The sequence below is a fragment of the Cricetulus griseus genome, chromosome 3 (genome assembly GCF_003668045.3).
Source record: "Cricetulus griseus strain 17A/GY chromosome 3, alternate assembly CriGri-PICRH-1.0, whole genome shotgun sequence".
NCBI lineage: Eukaryota > Metazoa > Chordata > Mammalia > Rodentia > Cricetidae > Cricetulus > Cricetulus griseus.
In genome coordinates this window covers 37,494,921-37,512,013 of record NC_048596.1, presented here as the reverse complement: position 1 = coordinate 37,512,013, position 17,093 = coordinate 37,494,921, and the positions used below count along the sequence as shown (strand labels likewise).

At 42.8% G+C, this 17,093-nt stretch overlaps 1 protein-coding gene across 3 annotated transcripts in view; it reads left to right on the top strand.

Moving 5' to 3' along the window:
• Positions 1-17,093, top strand: part of Apba1 (amyloid beta precursor protein binding family A member 1) — a 205,784-nt gene that overhangs the window by 14,184 nt on the left and 174,507 nt on the right. The gene's annotated exons all lie outside the window — the stretch shown is intronic.

Here is a 17,093-nt window from a genome sequence, read left to right as displayed (position 1 = left end):
TTTGTTAGAATAAAGATTTGGGGAAGTCCCTTGGGTTTCTCTGTTCTACTTAAGTGGCAAAAAGTCAAATCCAGCCTGTCAATCATGGACTACAATCTAGTATAGCAATAGAATTCAAAACTCCTATCTAATCTTAATTAACTATTGTAGCATAGTTTAAATATAGAGAATAGAAACATCAGGTGTCTACTTTGTTGAATTTTTGCATATCTAAAACTTATATAATTAGCACTTGGATTATGATTTAGAACAGAGCCCCAGAAACCACCTCAGGTCCCTTCTTAGTCACTGTTACCCAACCCCAAAGATAGGCACCATTCTGACCTCTGTCACCCAAGAACAGTTTTCATATAAATGGACTTGTTTTGTATATAGCATCTTTGCCTTTGTTTAATATTACTTTAGACATCCAACTTTTCTGTGTATCAGTAATTTCTTCTCTTTGCTGTCTAGTCTGTGTATGACTATACTGTTTACCTACTCTTCTCTTAAAGGACACTGATGTTGCTCCATTGTGAACATTCATGTACATTTATTTTGGTGCATATACATGCTGAATTTTGTAGGGTGTATTTATCTTAAGAGATTTTGCTGAATAGTTTTCTGAAGTGGTTGTACCAGCCACTTTGCACCCCACCCCCAGCAGCAGTTCCTTTGCAGCAGCTCCTAGTTCCCTACCATGCACTTAGCACTGGAAAGGTCTGCTCCAGATGTAGTAGTGTTAAACTTGTCAAGATTTAAACCAGCTCTCCCAGTTCAGGCTGCTCCTGTGGGGCCCACATTAAAACCAGAGGAAACACACACCCTGTTCCCTTGGCAGTAGAGAGGCCTCTACTCCCAACATAGTCCCTACTCTGTCCTTGCCCAGATAGGTCTGACTAGCCTTTGTTTTTCTGATAGCAAGAATCAGAAGCCAACTTTCCGTGGCCTGTGCCAACCTGGAGTTTGTCTTGAAAGTTTCTTTTCCTGATGTTTTAGTCTTCTGAGGATGCTGTAACAAAACACCCCAGACTGGGATGCTTAAGCAGTCACTATGTTCTCCCAGTCTGGTGGCTAGAAGTTAGGGTCTGAGGTTGGTGGTTCTGAATTCTCTGGAAGCTTCCTCTTTGGCTTTCAGATGACCACCTTCTTGCTGTGTCTATATGCATCCCTGGCAGCTCTTCCACACAAGTTTCACCAACCTTATTCCTCCATTTGCCTTAATTGCCTTTACCAGGTCATCTTCATCTATAACCATGTTAGGGGTTCTGGCTTGAGAGAATGACATTTGTGGGTTACACAGTTCAGTCCATAATAATTTGCTTTGTGTGTTTGTGGGTGGATCACTCTGCCAACTCTCCAGTAACATATTGAATAAGCAAAGAGAAACTCATTTTGTTAAGTTCATATACAGTCATAATTTAAATTACTACGTGAGAGTATTTTTATAAAAGAAGTAAAACACATATACATGGAAAGATTGATGAATTTTGCACACATATAGATCAATGGAATCACTTCCCAAATCAAGATAATAGAACATTGTTTACATCCCCTAAGAGTTTCTCTTGCCCCCTAATCTATACCTGTTTCCTTCTCCTTGGGGGTAAGCAGTAGCAGTACTGTGACTTACTGACTTTTGCTGATGATTCTTAAGCTTCATATAAAGATAATCATTGTGCAAGTAAACCTTTCATTGCTATAGCAAAATACCTGAGACAATCATAAAGAAAAAAATACTTATTTGGGCTCACAATTTTGGGTTTCTGACCATGTGGCAATGTGCTGTCTTGGCAGAAGTGGGTGTGAGAGCAAATGCTTACCTCAAGGCCAGAGAGCATGGAGGAACTTGGGTCCTGGAATTTGTTTGGAGAGTATGCTCCCCCGATTACCGAAAGACCTCCCATCTGGATTCCTATCTTAAACATTCCACCCCTTCCCAATACCAAGCCTTCAATTCCTGAGTCTTTGGGAGGGGGTTCAAGGTCAATCTACAACAATCCCATACACCAATAATACAGTTACATCATCTTTGATCTGTATTATTTTACTCGACATAATTTCTCTGCAATCCATCCATATTGCTGCATGCATTAGTAGTTTGTTTATTCTCGCTAATATATGGCATCCAGTTGTATAATCACACAACACTTTGTTTATCCATTCTCTTGCTGATAGACAGCTGGGCTCTTTCATTTGGGGCTAATATGACTTAGCTACTTGACCAATCTTGCTATCTATCCTGACTCATATGTCCTGAGTATGTATTTAGGAGTTGAATTCCTTGGACATAGAAATAATCATATGTCTACTGGAAACATTTTATTCCACTGTTTATTTAAGTTTGTATAAGTTCCTTTTGGGTTGACTTTGTGTGTGTGTGTGTGTGTGTGTGTGTGTGTGTGTGTGTGTGTGTGCTGCACACGCAATCAAGTTCATGTACATGAATGCTAAGCAAGTGTCCTACCACTAAACTATAGCCCTTAGTCTTTATTCTGTTCACTTGGGTGGTTTTGTGTACATGTGCTCTGCCTTAGTACAACGACTTGTTGAGTTTGGTTGATTTAATTGTGAAGCAGAACTAAACTTAATTGTACTTTATTCTTTATGTGTCAAAGGTAAACATTTCCATTTGCGTGTGGATTCACCAGAGATGAATAGGTTATTATGCATATTTGAGGAATGTTTTTGTCACACTCTGTTAAGCCAACAACCATCCACTAGCAGGCATTTTGTTTGTTTTTATCTGATTCAACAAGGTTATTCATTCAGAATATTTTCATTAAAACAGTTTTATGTGAAAGAAAAAAAGCCAGTGGATATTTCAATTTTGACATTTTAGATTTAAGCTTTGAGTTCTGTTGTGACCAAAATACAACAGCTTCAGCCAGAATGCTCTGCAGGCTCTTTCGGAAAACACACCCAGTAAGAATGAAATGGCAGGTGTCTACTCGATGCTTGCAGTGGTCAACCCTGCTCAGAGCATATAACAAATACATCAGCTCACTCGGTCCTTACAGCTCTACAGCGTATGCCGCTGTCACAAACCTCCGGTGACAGATGGAGACAGAGGTTTTTAATGGAGTGAAGAGAGGTTAGGTGACCTGCCCAAGTTGGGAGTCAGTACACTACAGAGCCAGGATTCTCACGCAGCTCTAGAACGTGTGCACACATAGCAAACTGTACTGCTTTTTAACCCAGCCTCTTTAAACCTTTAGATGATGCATGGGGAGGAACACTTCTTTCTCATTTGGGGGCATTTCTCAGCTTTAGACTGAAGCAGCTGAAGTCTTCATGTACTTTAGTAGAGTCCATTAGTCAGGGGTTTGAAGGATGCCATCCTGCTGTCACTGTCTTCAACAATCACAACCCCTCCCCCTTGTACTCTAGGAGGTCACATCTGGGCATTCAGTTAGAGGAGAACATTATTCCTCCAGAACCTTGGAGACCCAGAGAAACCAACCTTTAAGTGCCAGTGCCAGCATGTGACAGGGAGACCCATCCTGTGCAACCTGTTTGGGGAAGTGACTTGGTCAGGGGGGAGAGCCTGCATCAAGAGTTTTGGAAGGAAGAGGGTGTCTGCAGGGGACAGTGAGGGTCAGCTGGCTGCAGACTGAGCTCCAGGCCAGAGCTGCAGGGACCCTGAACAACAGGAAGCCATTTTAGCATTTCAAACAGACCTGATCAGATCTGGGACCTTTCCTGATCCTATACTGGGAAGGGGCTGGAAGAGGAAACACAGTTCTGATTTTACAGAGTGAAAAGTTCCTAGAATGAAACACACTGGTGCAGGAGGCCAGGGAATCATGGGCAGTGAGCTGGAGGAAGGACTCCCAGGTTTCAGTCACTAAATAGGAGGTGAAATTATTAAAAAGCATTTAGTTGGGAGGGTAGGCAGGAAGTAAAGAATACATCAGGTGGGTATGAGGCCCCAGCAAAGAGCCTAAGTTGGGCTCTTAGACATAAGATCTAAAACTCCAAGGGGCATTTCGCACCAGTGGGTATGCTAATTAAGCATCACAGATTTAGAAATTAAACTCATGAGCCGGTCCAGATGTTTTGAGCTTTGGAAGATCAAGTGCTCTCACAAGACAGCATGGAGGGACTGGAGAGATGGCTCAGTGGGGGTATGAGCACTGGTCCCAGAGGATCCAGGTTTGATTCTCAGCACCTGTATGATAGCTCATAACCCTCTGTAGCCCCAGTTCCAGGGGATCCAATACCTTCTGGCCTTTGTGTGCACAGACACATATATACAAACAAAACAGCTGTCCACATAAAATTTAAAAAGCAGCATGGAATACATGTCTATAATCCCATAAATGAAGACGCAAGAGGATCACACAAGGCCAGGCTAAACTTCATACTGAGAAGCAGAAAAAACAACATAGCAAAGCAAAAATCCCAGCAACAGCCTACCAGGAGGGACGGTATCTGGACTTGCCCTGCTCAAAGGCACATGGTTCTGGGGAGGCCAGGGGCCTGCCTTGAAGTCCTTAGACTGTAGAACTTTGTAATATCTGGGTGTTCTATGCCTGCAACATTGAAAACCGCTTCATGGTTTAAAAATACTTTTCTCCATTGTGTCGTGAACAGATATGTTGAAAAGAGAAATGGCTGAGCAGATGTAGTTTACTGGTTTATAAGTATTTGATGTTTTTATTGTTTATCTAGGTAGGTGGTGTGTGTAGACACAGGCAAGCCTGGACGGTACTAAAGTTTGCAGCCTCCCATGCTGATTTACCAGAAAAGTGACCTGGGAGCAGACCTTTCCATGCACAGGGCAGTTTATTCAAGTGTTCTCTGCCACTTATGTATCTGACCAAGTCTCCCGAAAAGTCTCATTCTCCCACCCTTTCCTCATCTTCCTTTTGATTTCTCCCAATCACCACTCCTGGTGAGAAATGCCAAGGCCAGGAGCCCCTTGGCTACAACTGTGAGGAGCCGGGAGGAAGGGTTCAGCATGCTGCTCCCCTCCAGCCAGGTGACAAGCTGTCTGCACACTGAACAGAGTACCTGAGGGCCTTGCAGTCCTGGCCTGTGAGCACTGACTCTCCCAACCCCACCCTGGTCCCCCAACACCAGCCACCAAAGCTCTGGCAGTGCTCTGCACCTTGTTCAGAAAGGGCTACTCAAGCTTCACCTGTCACTCTGCAGTGTGTGTTGGGTTTCCTGGAAAACAACTCTGCAAGAATAGTTTCCCTTTTTGCGTGCCTGTGTCCTTGCATTTCTATAACACAGACTCTGGTGCTCTCTGGAAGCCACTTTCATTTGGTGAAGTTTGTCTTTTTGCTTGATGACATGAGTGTTTTAAATTACGGCTTCTGTGGCCTTGAGTTATAACCCAAGAACGAACTTGGGGAGGACACAATCAGGAAACCTGAGAAAGAAGGGACTGGCTTTGGTTATTGTCCACCCTGACAGTTGCCAAATGAAGATTGTGTATAATGTCTGGCATTTGGCTGGCTACTTCATAGTTTTTAAAGCATTCGCCATATCCAGCTACTTTATAAAATACTGATAGACCTTTGGGGACAGCCATGTGTCTTTATGGATGGATTTTAAGAGTCATAATTTATCAAACTTCCTTTATCTGAGGGAGGCAAGAAATAACGTAAGGACAGAGGAAGGTCTGTGAATTTTGGATGCTAGGGCTGGCTTCTTTTCGTATACTTCATGAAGAAAAACGTTAAGCAATGATAAGCTGTCTATGGTTGAACACTGCTTTCTGAAGGAAAAAAATAACACCCTATAATAACCATTAAAATGCCATGCTGTTAATAAGACCTCTGGCCAGAGTGTCAGGTTTTCATTTGGTGACTGAGGTTCTGTGCCGCTGTTACTAAAACACTGGACCATTGTAGAGAGGTCTGGTTATTAATTAAGTAATGGTGCGTTTTCTCTAGAGGCAGTGAAGAGAGGCTGCCTGCAGGACTGGCACATAGCAGTGAGCTGTGTGTTTCCTCCCCTTTTCCTGGCAATCTAGAAGAGCGTGAGCCCATCTGGGTCCCAGGACCTACTCAGGAAGGCACTAAGGTGCCTAAGGAAATAGCATCTGTCAGAGATTCCTGGGTCCCTGGGTGTCTGAAGTCACTATAACCCATCCTCGTTTCTCTTCCTGTATTGATCTAAAATATTCTCTCCAGCACTCACACAGGAACAGTCTTCAGTATCAGCGGGAGGGGGCCTTTGAGGGAAAACTGGGGTTAGATAAAGTCACCAGAGAGGTGCCCAAGTTATGGGATTGGTGACTGTACAAGGTCGGTAAAGGGACCCGAGCTGACACATGCTTGCACAACTTGCTGTGTCATGATGCAGTCAGACAATGAATGCCATTGCTCTTGGATGTCCCAGCTTCCAGAAGAATGTGTTAAATAAGCCACTGTCCTTTACACATGACCCTAACTGGGTATTTTATTATGACAACAGAATATGGACGAAGATACCTCTCAGCTTTGGAACCAGATGAGAAAAAAAAAATGAGGAGACAGATGGAGCTCTGCCCATGACACTGCCAAGCTGGAGGCTGTGCCTTAGGTGTTGGGCCACCTAGGACAGTCTGGAATTATCATCATTCCAACTCTCAGCCCCATGGTGCTACCACATGCCTGGTGACCTACCTGCAGAGAGGCGCCTAGAGTTTAGGTTCCTGGAGTGGCCAGAACTTCCTCCTACACTTTTCAGAGAAGGGGGGAGGGTCAGGGCTAGAGAGGCCCAGGCTCTTCCTGTCTTGGAGTCATTGGAGAAACAGGCCAAAGTGAAGAAGTTTTAGATAGAGCAGGGAAGGTGGCTTCAGCTAACTGCAGAGGAGTGACTGAGTTGTTGCTGAACTGGATCTGAATTAATGCCTCACAGAAGACCTCAGAACTGGTCTGACAAGAAAACGCCACCTCTTGTGAGTGAGCAAGCTCTCGACACCATGCTGGTTCTGTGTCAGGACCTCACCTTAGTGACAGCTGCTGACTTGAAAACCATTCCCAGGGTCCTCCTCTTCACAGGTTACCTGACTACCAGAGCTCAGTTCCCCCTCAGTCTCTCCCCCAGCTGCTGCAGTAGAAACCCCAGAGCAAGTATCTGGCCTTTGCTCTCACTTTGAGAGCTGTCTTGCCTGGCCCTGCCTGTACTCATGAAATGGTGAACATGCCACACAGAATACAGTTTGGCCTGTGGGTGCCTGGGGAAGAGAAACATGTCTGTTGTGTGTCATGTTGTTTTGAGTCCCTGCCTTAAGTGCCTTAACACCTGGCCACTTTCCTGCCCCTGTCATGTGAGAGAAACTGCCTTCATTTCTCTTGGCTTATGTGCCTTCAACAAATTAGACTTTTTTTTTAAAAAAACCCACCTATCAGAATAATGATCAAGTAAGATGACTCTGTATAAGTTGTAGCCACTCAAACCCTCAAGCAATCTTTTAAAACCTTCCATTTCAGCCTCCTTCTGACTGCCCTGGCTCTTCTACTAAATGACCCAGTGACTGCTTCCAGATTGACTCCTTGGCAGTACCTAATACTCCCCCCACTCCACCTCTCCTCCTACCCCACACACCTTCAGTCAATTGCTAAAGTATAGATTTATCTCTTATTTCCTGTGGCTGTCTCTATTATAACCCCACTTGAGCCCTCATTCGTCTCTACTAGAAACTGTATTGCTACTGATAACGGGCATCTCCCTGGAGTACCACTCTCATGCCTTGTTCAGAACCCACCTAATCTCAGAGCTGCAGCTCCCAGCTAATCTCAGAACAGACTCCACTTCCAGGGCACTTGGGCTTGTTCTCTCTCCAGCCTATTTCACCAACATTCCCATTTCCTCCCTACAAACCTCACCCCTGCTCTGTGCCCAGTATGGGGAATCCCGGTAAGAATGTAGGGAATGTAACAGTTCTTCCTCAAATGCAGGCTGCTCTTCTCGAAGGGAAACAGATAATAAACTAACAAGCAAATACATATGAGCAAGTAATGTTTTTTACAGTGATGGAACAAATATAAGGCAGAGTGATGGCAAACACTGTGATTGACACAGAGGATGCCATCTTAGATGTGGTGGTCAGAGAAGGCCACATAAAGAGAGGGAGCACGTCCTGCGAGTATCTGTGGGAAGAGCCTTCTAGGCAGAGGCAACAGGAAGTACAAAGGCTTGCATGCAGAGAGGAAGATGAAGGGTACGTGAAAGCAGTAGTCGGGATTAGCTCCAGGTAGGCTTCCTAGGTCAGGGGCTGACTGCTTCTTCACTGCTCCATCTTCTCTCCCCAAGTGAGCACTATCTTCTAAACTAATTTCACTTGCTCACTGGACATTGGGCCTTGAGATATGAGCCCTGGATATGTAGCCAGGATGTCATGATCAATCAGTCAGATTGATTGTCCTGAGAACTTGGATATAAAGACGTGATGAATAGATAGAAGACCAACTGGCTGGGCTGGGCTTTTAGCTTATGTGTAAAGAGGAGTAGAGAGGAAAGGAGTTGAGACAGAAAGGGAAAAGAAGCAGATACAAGAGCATGGGCGCTGAGGAGGACAGGCATACCAAGTCCTAGTCCCAAGCCATCGGGAAGTCTGTTCGTGTTCTCACCACTCATATGGCAGCATACAACCATCTATATTCCAGTTCCAGGGGTTCTGACGTCCTCTTCTGGCCTCTTCAGATACTGTATGCACATGGTGCACAGAAATACATGCGGGCAAAACACCAAAACACATAAAGTAATAAAAATAGAATTAAATTAAAATTTCAAATATTCATACCACTTCCAAAAGGTTCTTGTGTCCCTCAGTCATCCCCTGAGGCCCAAGGCCCACTCAGTCTCTGGTAGCCACTTATGTGATCTCTATCCTTACAAAATTGCTTTTTGTAGAGTTTCATATGAATGGAATCTTACATCATATACATAGCCTTTTGTATCTATTTTTTTCACTCAATATGGTACTTAGAGATCAAATCCTTGTTGTGCGGATCTACAGTTTGTTCTTTTTATTGCTGAATGTATTCCATTATCACAGTTCTTTAAGCCATTCATTGCTTGATATGTATTTGGTTATTCCCCCTTTTTAACTGCTACAAGAATACGGCTGCTGGTTTATTTTCAAAGGTGTAAACATTTGGTTCCAGTCTCCATATATAAGAGCAAGAGATAAGACTAAGACATAAAGGGATGAAGCAGAAGCTAGAGGCAGAAGTTATTACAGATGACTTTCCTCATCAGAGAGCTAGTTAATGCTTGACTTTGTAGCACAGTGTGTTAGACTAGGGGTGTGTGTGTGCAGATGGAGGCAGAAAAGTAGAGGGAAGACAGAAGGGAAAGGGTAAGACAGAGAAAAAAAGACATACAGAAGGAAGGAGGGCAACTGAGCAACTGGTTAACTGTAGACAGGTGATAACGTCTTCCGGCTAGGCTAGCAGGCTGGAGACCCAGCGAGGCGTTCAAACTTAAGCTCAGTGGTGTCTGCTGGTGGAATGCCTCCTCGCTCAAAAGTCAGGTTTGTTTCATTAAAGCTGTCAACTGTTTGCCTGAGGCTCACATGCATTATGGGGGTAATCTGATTTACTGGGTTTCAACCATTAAATGTTAATCTCATAAAAGAAATCTTCGTGGATATATTGAGAATGTCTGGTCAAATATCTAGGTATCTATATCTTTTACAGTATGCTGCATTGTATTTATGAAAATAATGCTGAATCGTTTTCTATGCAGCAAGTGGCAGTTGTGTGTGTGTGTGTGTGTGTGTGTGTGTGTGTGTGTGTGTGTGTTTAGTAAAGTGTCCATTTAAATATTTTGCTTCTACTTTTAGTGGCTTGTTTATCTTACTGGCTTGTAAAAGTTGTTTCCAAGCTGTAGGTCCCGGTCCATCATAAGCCTTTAGAGGATAGAAGTTTTTAAATTTTGACAAAGTCAAAACAGTCAGCTGTGTGTTTCCTCCCCCTTTACTGGTAATCTAGGAGAATGTGAGTCCATTGATGCCTACTCAGGAAGGTACCGAGGAGCCCAAGGAAATAGCATCTGTCACAGATTCCTGGGTCCCTGGGTGTCTGGAGTCACAATAACCCATCCTCAGTCCTCTTCCTGTCATGATTTAAATGTTTCCTCCAGCACTCACACAGAAACAGTCTTCATTATCAGCAGGATGGGGCCATTGTGGGGAAACTGGGGTTAGATAAGTCTCCAGAGAGGTGCCCACGTTATAGGATTGGTGACTGTCAGCTTTTGCGTTCTCACTGTGTGCATCTTTATGCAGTATTTAAGCCATCATTGCTTAACCCCAAGCCAGAGACCTTTTCCCCATGCTTTCTTCTAGAACGGTTATTGTTATGTCTCTCACATGTAGGTCTCTCTGACCCATTTCAGGCTAATTTCTGTATATAGTAAGAAGAGGGCATCCAAGTTCTTCTTTCTTTTTGTTCTATTCTCTTAACTCCCCCTCCCACCCCCCCTTTTTTTTACTCCCTCCTTTCTCAGACTAGGGATTGAACTTAAGGCTTTTACACATACCAGGAAAGCATTCTACCACTGGACCATGTCCCCAGACCTCTTTATTCTTCATAAACAAGTAGCTGTTCCAGTGTCAGGTTTATTTTTTTTTAATATTCATTCCCCCATTGAATTATCTAAACACTTCTATTGTAAATCATCTTCTCATATGTGGTGAGTTATCTCTGAACTCTGTTTTGTTCTATTGGTCTAGCATTGATCGTGTGTTAATGTTGCACTGAAGCTTTATTGTAAGTCCCAAATTCAGATAGTATGATCTTCCAACTTTGTGTCTCTTTCTGTTTTTATAATAAAGTCCTTGGCATTTCCACACAATTTTTAGAACCCAAGTTCTATAGGAAACACTGTTGAGATTTGTCTGGTTTTATATGGGATCTGTAGATCCTTTTAGGCATGGTTGACATGTAACACTATTGAGTCTTCTGAGCCATAGGGGCAGACTTCCAACTTACTTCTTTTCCCTTAATTCCTTTTCCCAATGGTTTATCATTCCTACTGTGCTTATCCTGTGAAAATTACCTGTAAGCATGTAAGTTTGGATGTTTCCATTTCAACTTCTAGCCATTGTGGTATATAAAAATGCAATTGATAATTTTATATTGGCCATATATTTTGCAACATTGCTAAACTCAGGAGCTTTATAACTTACATATATTGCTAGGAATTTTCTGCATAGACGATTATGTCAGCGAATAACAAAATTTATTTCTTTTTTCCTGCCTATAATACTGGCTAAGACCATCAGTACTAAATCGAAGTAATAAAAAAAAAGTGGTCTTTCACTATTATGTATTGTGTTAGCTGTAGGGCTTTTAGTTGCTGCCCTTTGTCAAGGTCATTCTATTTCTAGTTTGCTGAGAATTTTTATTACAGATGTGAGTTGGATTTTGTGAAATGATTTTTTTTGCATGCATTGAGATGATTGTGTGGCTTTTTAAACTGGCTATATGGCTTTAGGCAAGTTACTTCCTCTCCTTAAAAGTTAAGGGATAATAATAGTTTTACTGTGCCTGTTACATAATGGGGGTGATGTCCAAGCTCTCAGCAGCAAATTTAAACTCTTGGCTCTTCACAACAGTGTTATATACATTAAATAATTTTTAAAGTTTTTGAAATATTAACTTACATTATGAAGCAAGACACTGCAAATTATATGAATTCCAATAATTATAAATTTCTACCAAGGGATGACCTGCCTGGGCTCCAGATAAGCATTGCTTTAGTAAGTTATCCAAATCTGTTTTATTGTCCAAATAGGAGAGCTCATAGTACTTTGTGATTTCCAAATAAGAAATTATGTTTTAAAATTGTAATTGTTTCTAAGTAACTTTCAAAACAACTCTTTTGTTTATAGTAGGATGTGTATGATGATATTGGGAATTGTATATATACATGTGTACACAATGGATGCTATCAAATCTGGATAAAGCTTGCTTTAATTCATATTCTTCTTTTGCCTATCTCTTCCCTGTGTAATTTATTCAGAAAATAAAATGAAGCTTGTTTTTCCTGGAGGATGCCTCACAGCCTGGATTTTGTGGAGTTGCTCTTTCCTCCACAGGCACATTTAGCATGCCCTCTGGTCTCTGTATTATATGTAAATTAGCAGGAAGATGTAGACATTTCATCAGATTCTACTTGTATCATTTTGGGGGAGATAATTTCAATTTTCTTCTAAAAATGTTATTTTATTGGGAGCTTTTTAAATGGCGGCATTCAAATTTTGCCATTCTTATATGTATTGGTTGAAGTTACGCTATAAAGAGAAACTTATTCTTGTCAATATCTAGTTACTCTGAAGTATAATTCATATGGGCAAGGCAGAGCAAACACAAGCTCTCTGTCTCTGCATTCCCTAGTTTGCAAAGTGAAGAGTTGATTTGTTAGCATCAGCAATAGACAGCAAGGAAGAGCATTGCCATGGACTGCAGTGTGGCGAGTCTGAATACACTCATGCTTCTGTTCACGTGGGCCTGGCCAACAGAAGCCTGTTCTTCCGGTGTCCCTTGAGGAACTCCTGGCAGTCTGTGGTGGTCCCTTGCTTCTGGTGTCAAACGTTCCTGGGTCATCTTCACATATTTCACCTCAAACCTGAAATCAGCCACGCCCCCTGAGAACTCTGGTTCCTTTTAGTGAGAAACAATAGTCTAAGCCAGTTTCATGGGAAGGCTTAAGAAATATATATATAATTTTCAAAGATGGCCCACTTCGTGGATTCGCCTGACCCCTCTCATTCACATTCACTATGACAGGGTTGTTTCTACTGAAGAAGAAAAGTTCCCACAGGCTCGTGCAAACTCATTTGAGAATCAATGGATGAATACAGCACTATAAAATGTCTTCTGCCACAAGTTCTCCATGCAAAATGGAAACTTTTTTACTTAGAACTAATAGAATAGTGTAGGGTAAATGACGACGGCAGGAGAGACTTGGATTTGTGGCAGGAATGGAAGCCTCTGCATGTTCTTGTATAGTTCTCGGGCATGAACCCTCCAGCTTGAGAAGCCCCGTTGTAGTCAATAGCTCTATCCTGTTCTCCCGAGACTTCATGAAGTTTTATTCCTTATATGGTTCTCATGCCCTTCCAAATGTGCACTCAGATATCTAAAAGTGAAGTATTTTTCCCAATCTTTCCTTAGACACCCCCCCAAGCTTCTATTTTCTTCTGTGGATTTTAATCACTTCCAAGGGCTCCATCAGCTTGATATCTGAATGATGGCATACACACTTGCACACACACAAGCCAGCAGTTAATCTTGTAAACACAGAGGAAGTGAGGGCCAGAGGCAAGGTCTTCATTATTCACTTTACAAAGTATTCACTTGAGTGTTCTGTCCATGAAGCCAGATTCCCTAGTGCATTTCAAATTTGATTGTCTGCACAGAAATCAGATTTGTATACAGCCATTCAGAACCATGTCTCTTGAGTAAACAAAATTATGGCTCATCAGTTGTTTTGTCCTTGGGAAGAAGGGACCCCATCGCTGCAGGTTGCTGACTGCTGCTCTGTGTGGATTCTGCAAGAGACATTTGTTGGTAATAGCACCAATCCTGAACCATGAGCTGCAATTAAACAGGGAGGTTGGCCCAATTCACCTGATTTTTCTTCCATTCCCTATGTTGAACCTCTCCAGTCTGGCTCTACATTTAGACATTATCTACATTTTACTAAAATGTAACTTCAGCACTTATTGTTCATAATTTTGATTTTTAAAAATATTAAAATAGTTGCAGATCTTGTGTACTTGGCGCCCAATGTTTGGGATCCTCAATTAAGTTTGCAGGAAATGTTGTATAAGGCAATCAGTTTCTCTGGATGAGAACACATCACAACTGTTTCTTAGCCAGAGCTTGCCCTGCCATGTTATTAGAGTGTTGGTGTGTCCCTAAAGCACTACAGCAGCACACACACACACACACACTTATGGAGTCATTGTCTCATATAGATTATGACCTAAAGATGCAACTAATGATTAGCTCAGACTGTGAGGCTGAAAGTTTATGCTGGTGTCACCTTCCGAAATTACTCTGCTGGTTGTAATTAAGTGCTGCAGCCCTAGGGCATAGAGTGCCACCAAGGGCCTGGTTGCCAGCAGGATGCATCTAACTCCAGTTCCTCCAGGCCAGCTTGGAAAAGATGAGATAGCACTGGGGACGCTTGCCTTTGAGCTTGTTCTCCAGGGCGAGGTGTCAAGTGCCTCACGGATTGAATTGGGTAGGGAGAGAACTGAGCATTGAGAGCTTGGGGATCAGCAGATCCTCTAATTCTGCCTGTTGTCAGAGGAAATGGCATCTGCATCCCAGGCAAGCTTGTGGATTCAAAGGCCTTCACTTTGCCCTCCGTGTGAGCTGCCCTACTCTGGTGGCAGACAGATTTGAAGTGGAGTGCCTGGCAGAGAATCTCTGGCTGGTTCCATGCCGGGCTTTTCCCTTGAATAAGGGGTCAAGGTGTCACCTTGCTGTTGTTGGTTGTGATTTTACTCCTTTCCCTTACTCCACCCAGCTCCCACAGAAATCATATAGAGGCTTTTTTGTTTGTTTGTTTTGTTTTGTTTTTATAAATTGCCCAGCCTTGGCTTGACCTGTTTCTAGCCAGCTTTTCTTAACTTAAATTGATCCCATCTACTTTTTGCCTCTGGACTTTTATCTTTCTCTATTCTGTTTACCTTTCTTTACTTATTACTCCGTGGGTGGCTGTGTAGCTGGGTGGCTGGCCCCTTCTTTTCTCTCTCCTCCTTTTCTCATTCCTTGATCCTTTCTTCCCAGATTTCTCCTTCTATTTATTCTCTATCTCTGCCAGCTCCGCCTATCCTTTCTCTTCCCTCACTATTGGTCATTTAGTTCTTTATTAGACCAATCAGGTGTTTTAGACAGGTAAAGTAACACAGCTTCACAGGGTTAAACAAATGCAACATAAAAGATGGCAACACATCTTTGCATCATTAAACAAATATTCCACAGCATACATGAATGTAACACATCTTAAAATAATATAACACATTACCATCATTTTTTGAATAACTATATGAAACCTGTGTTTCATCCTGGGTCCTAGCAAGAAACATTCTCATGTAGAAGAGTTTAATGAAAAGACCATCTAAAACAGAATGTACAGAATGGGACAAAATGAGTTAGGAAGCATGCTGGGGCTTGCAGCAGTAGGGGAGGGGACTTCACTTCTGCTCTGCCTCATCAGGATCAGGAAATGGATGATTAGAGGCTGCCTAGCCAGAGCCACAGCTTGAGAAAAAAATAGCAACTGTGGTACCCAGCCATCCAGGAGCTAAGGCGTAGCTACCCAGAACTTACTCCTCTTCCTCTTTCCTCTACCAATGCTTCCATTGCTGAATCCAGCAGAAGCCTGAGGCTAAGGTAATCCACTTCTGGAGCAGAGTAGGACATCAGTCAGTGCAGATGCAGATGGGAAACACCCAACCATGTCTACTTCCCGTAATATACACACACGGAGAGTGATTTACACAGGGAAATGGCAAGTGAGGAAAAGCAGGATGCCTGGTACCAAATCACTAAATGGGCTTGAGGAGTTAGCGCCAGTGATGGCAGCAGCTGTCACCTTCATGTTTATCAGGTGCTAACTTTGTGCCAGGTACCGTTCTAAGTATTTCATCTGTATTAACTCACTTATTTTTTCCAAACTAGCTCATGAGATGTAGTGTAACTAGCCCAATGTTACAGAGGCATAGGGAACACAGGTCTTCTGAAAACTCTCAGCTGCCGAGTTACAGGGTAGAGATGGAAAGCCAGGCTCCAAAGCTGGCTCCCCATCCTGTCTCTCAATAAAGAAAAAGCACATAAAATGCATCTGAGGAGTGAGACTGGGGTGTACCATAAAGATTAATACTCATTTTCTGTTGCTACCTCAAAAAGGTAACTTCAGAAGTTTGATGTGTTTGGAATCTAGATTTATAAAGCAGAGTTAACTAAGATGATTGGATCATTCACAATGACCCTGCCCACAAATTTAACAGCGTCTTTCCCCTTTAATGTTACTTTTCTTTCCCCTGTTGTTCAGAAAGATGTTTATCTGAGCTTCTGGGGGATATGAGAAAGAAAATGGTACCTGTTAAATGCTAGGTGTTGGTTGGAGACCTTAGTGAATGATTTCATATTCATAATAGCCTCACAAGGAAGCTATTAAAATCTCCATTTTACTGATGATGGGATTAGGGCCTGCAGATGTCTTATATTATCAGAGGTCATATCATTAGAAAGTGCAAACTCTGGCAGATCTCCAGGTTAGTCCAATGTGTTCCCTGTGGACTAAATGAATGCCCCCAACCAAAGTCAGCAAGGCTGTTGGATGCACCTCCAGTGCATTAAACCCTCTAAGTATATTTCCATATTGACATCTATATTTATTCACGGATTCCAAAATAGGTAGTTGAGGAGTATCCAGAAAGGGCAGGAGAAAGTGAGGATGGCTGTGATGGCAAAGGGAAGGAGATCACTTCCAGAAAATAAGCATGGCCATCTCTGCCAGAGGCAGCAGAAGGTTTGAGGAGCAGAGGCCATGTGGCCCTCCCATGTGGCTGTGTGGAGACCATCAGTAGCTTTCAAAAGAAGTGTTGGGCAGATACTCAATCAAGGTGAGGCAAAGAGTGCAAGGAGGGGGCAGTCAAGGAGCTGCATGTCTAGATTCATTGTTTGGGGGAACTTAGGGGGGAAGAAAATGAGTGGTAACCAGGAACATGAGAGAGTTAAGAGAATGTGTTTGAAACTCAAATGTCTAGATAGGAAGAATTCAGTAGCTTAGCAGGAGAGCAACTAAAGATCCAGGCAACTTAGATGACCTGGCTCTGACCCTGGCCCTGACCCTGGCCCTGACCCTGGCATAAGTCCTTATGCTTGATCATCATGCCCTCTCACTCAGGTTTTCTTTGTAGACCTCTAGGCCAAACAGTCTGATACTGGGACCTTTGTGTTACAGTGCCCATTCCTGAGAACATTCTGCTTCTAGGTCCATGTATAGATCCTTGCAGGCACTGTAACAGCTAAAATTTCATTTTCTCCAAAAGGACTTTCCTGGCTACTCCATTTAGAGCAGTCCCCACCATCCCTATTAGCCTTTCTGTCCCATGACCCTCTGGTCCCTACATCATGGTCCATTTC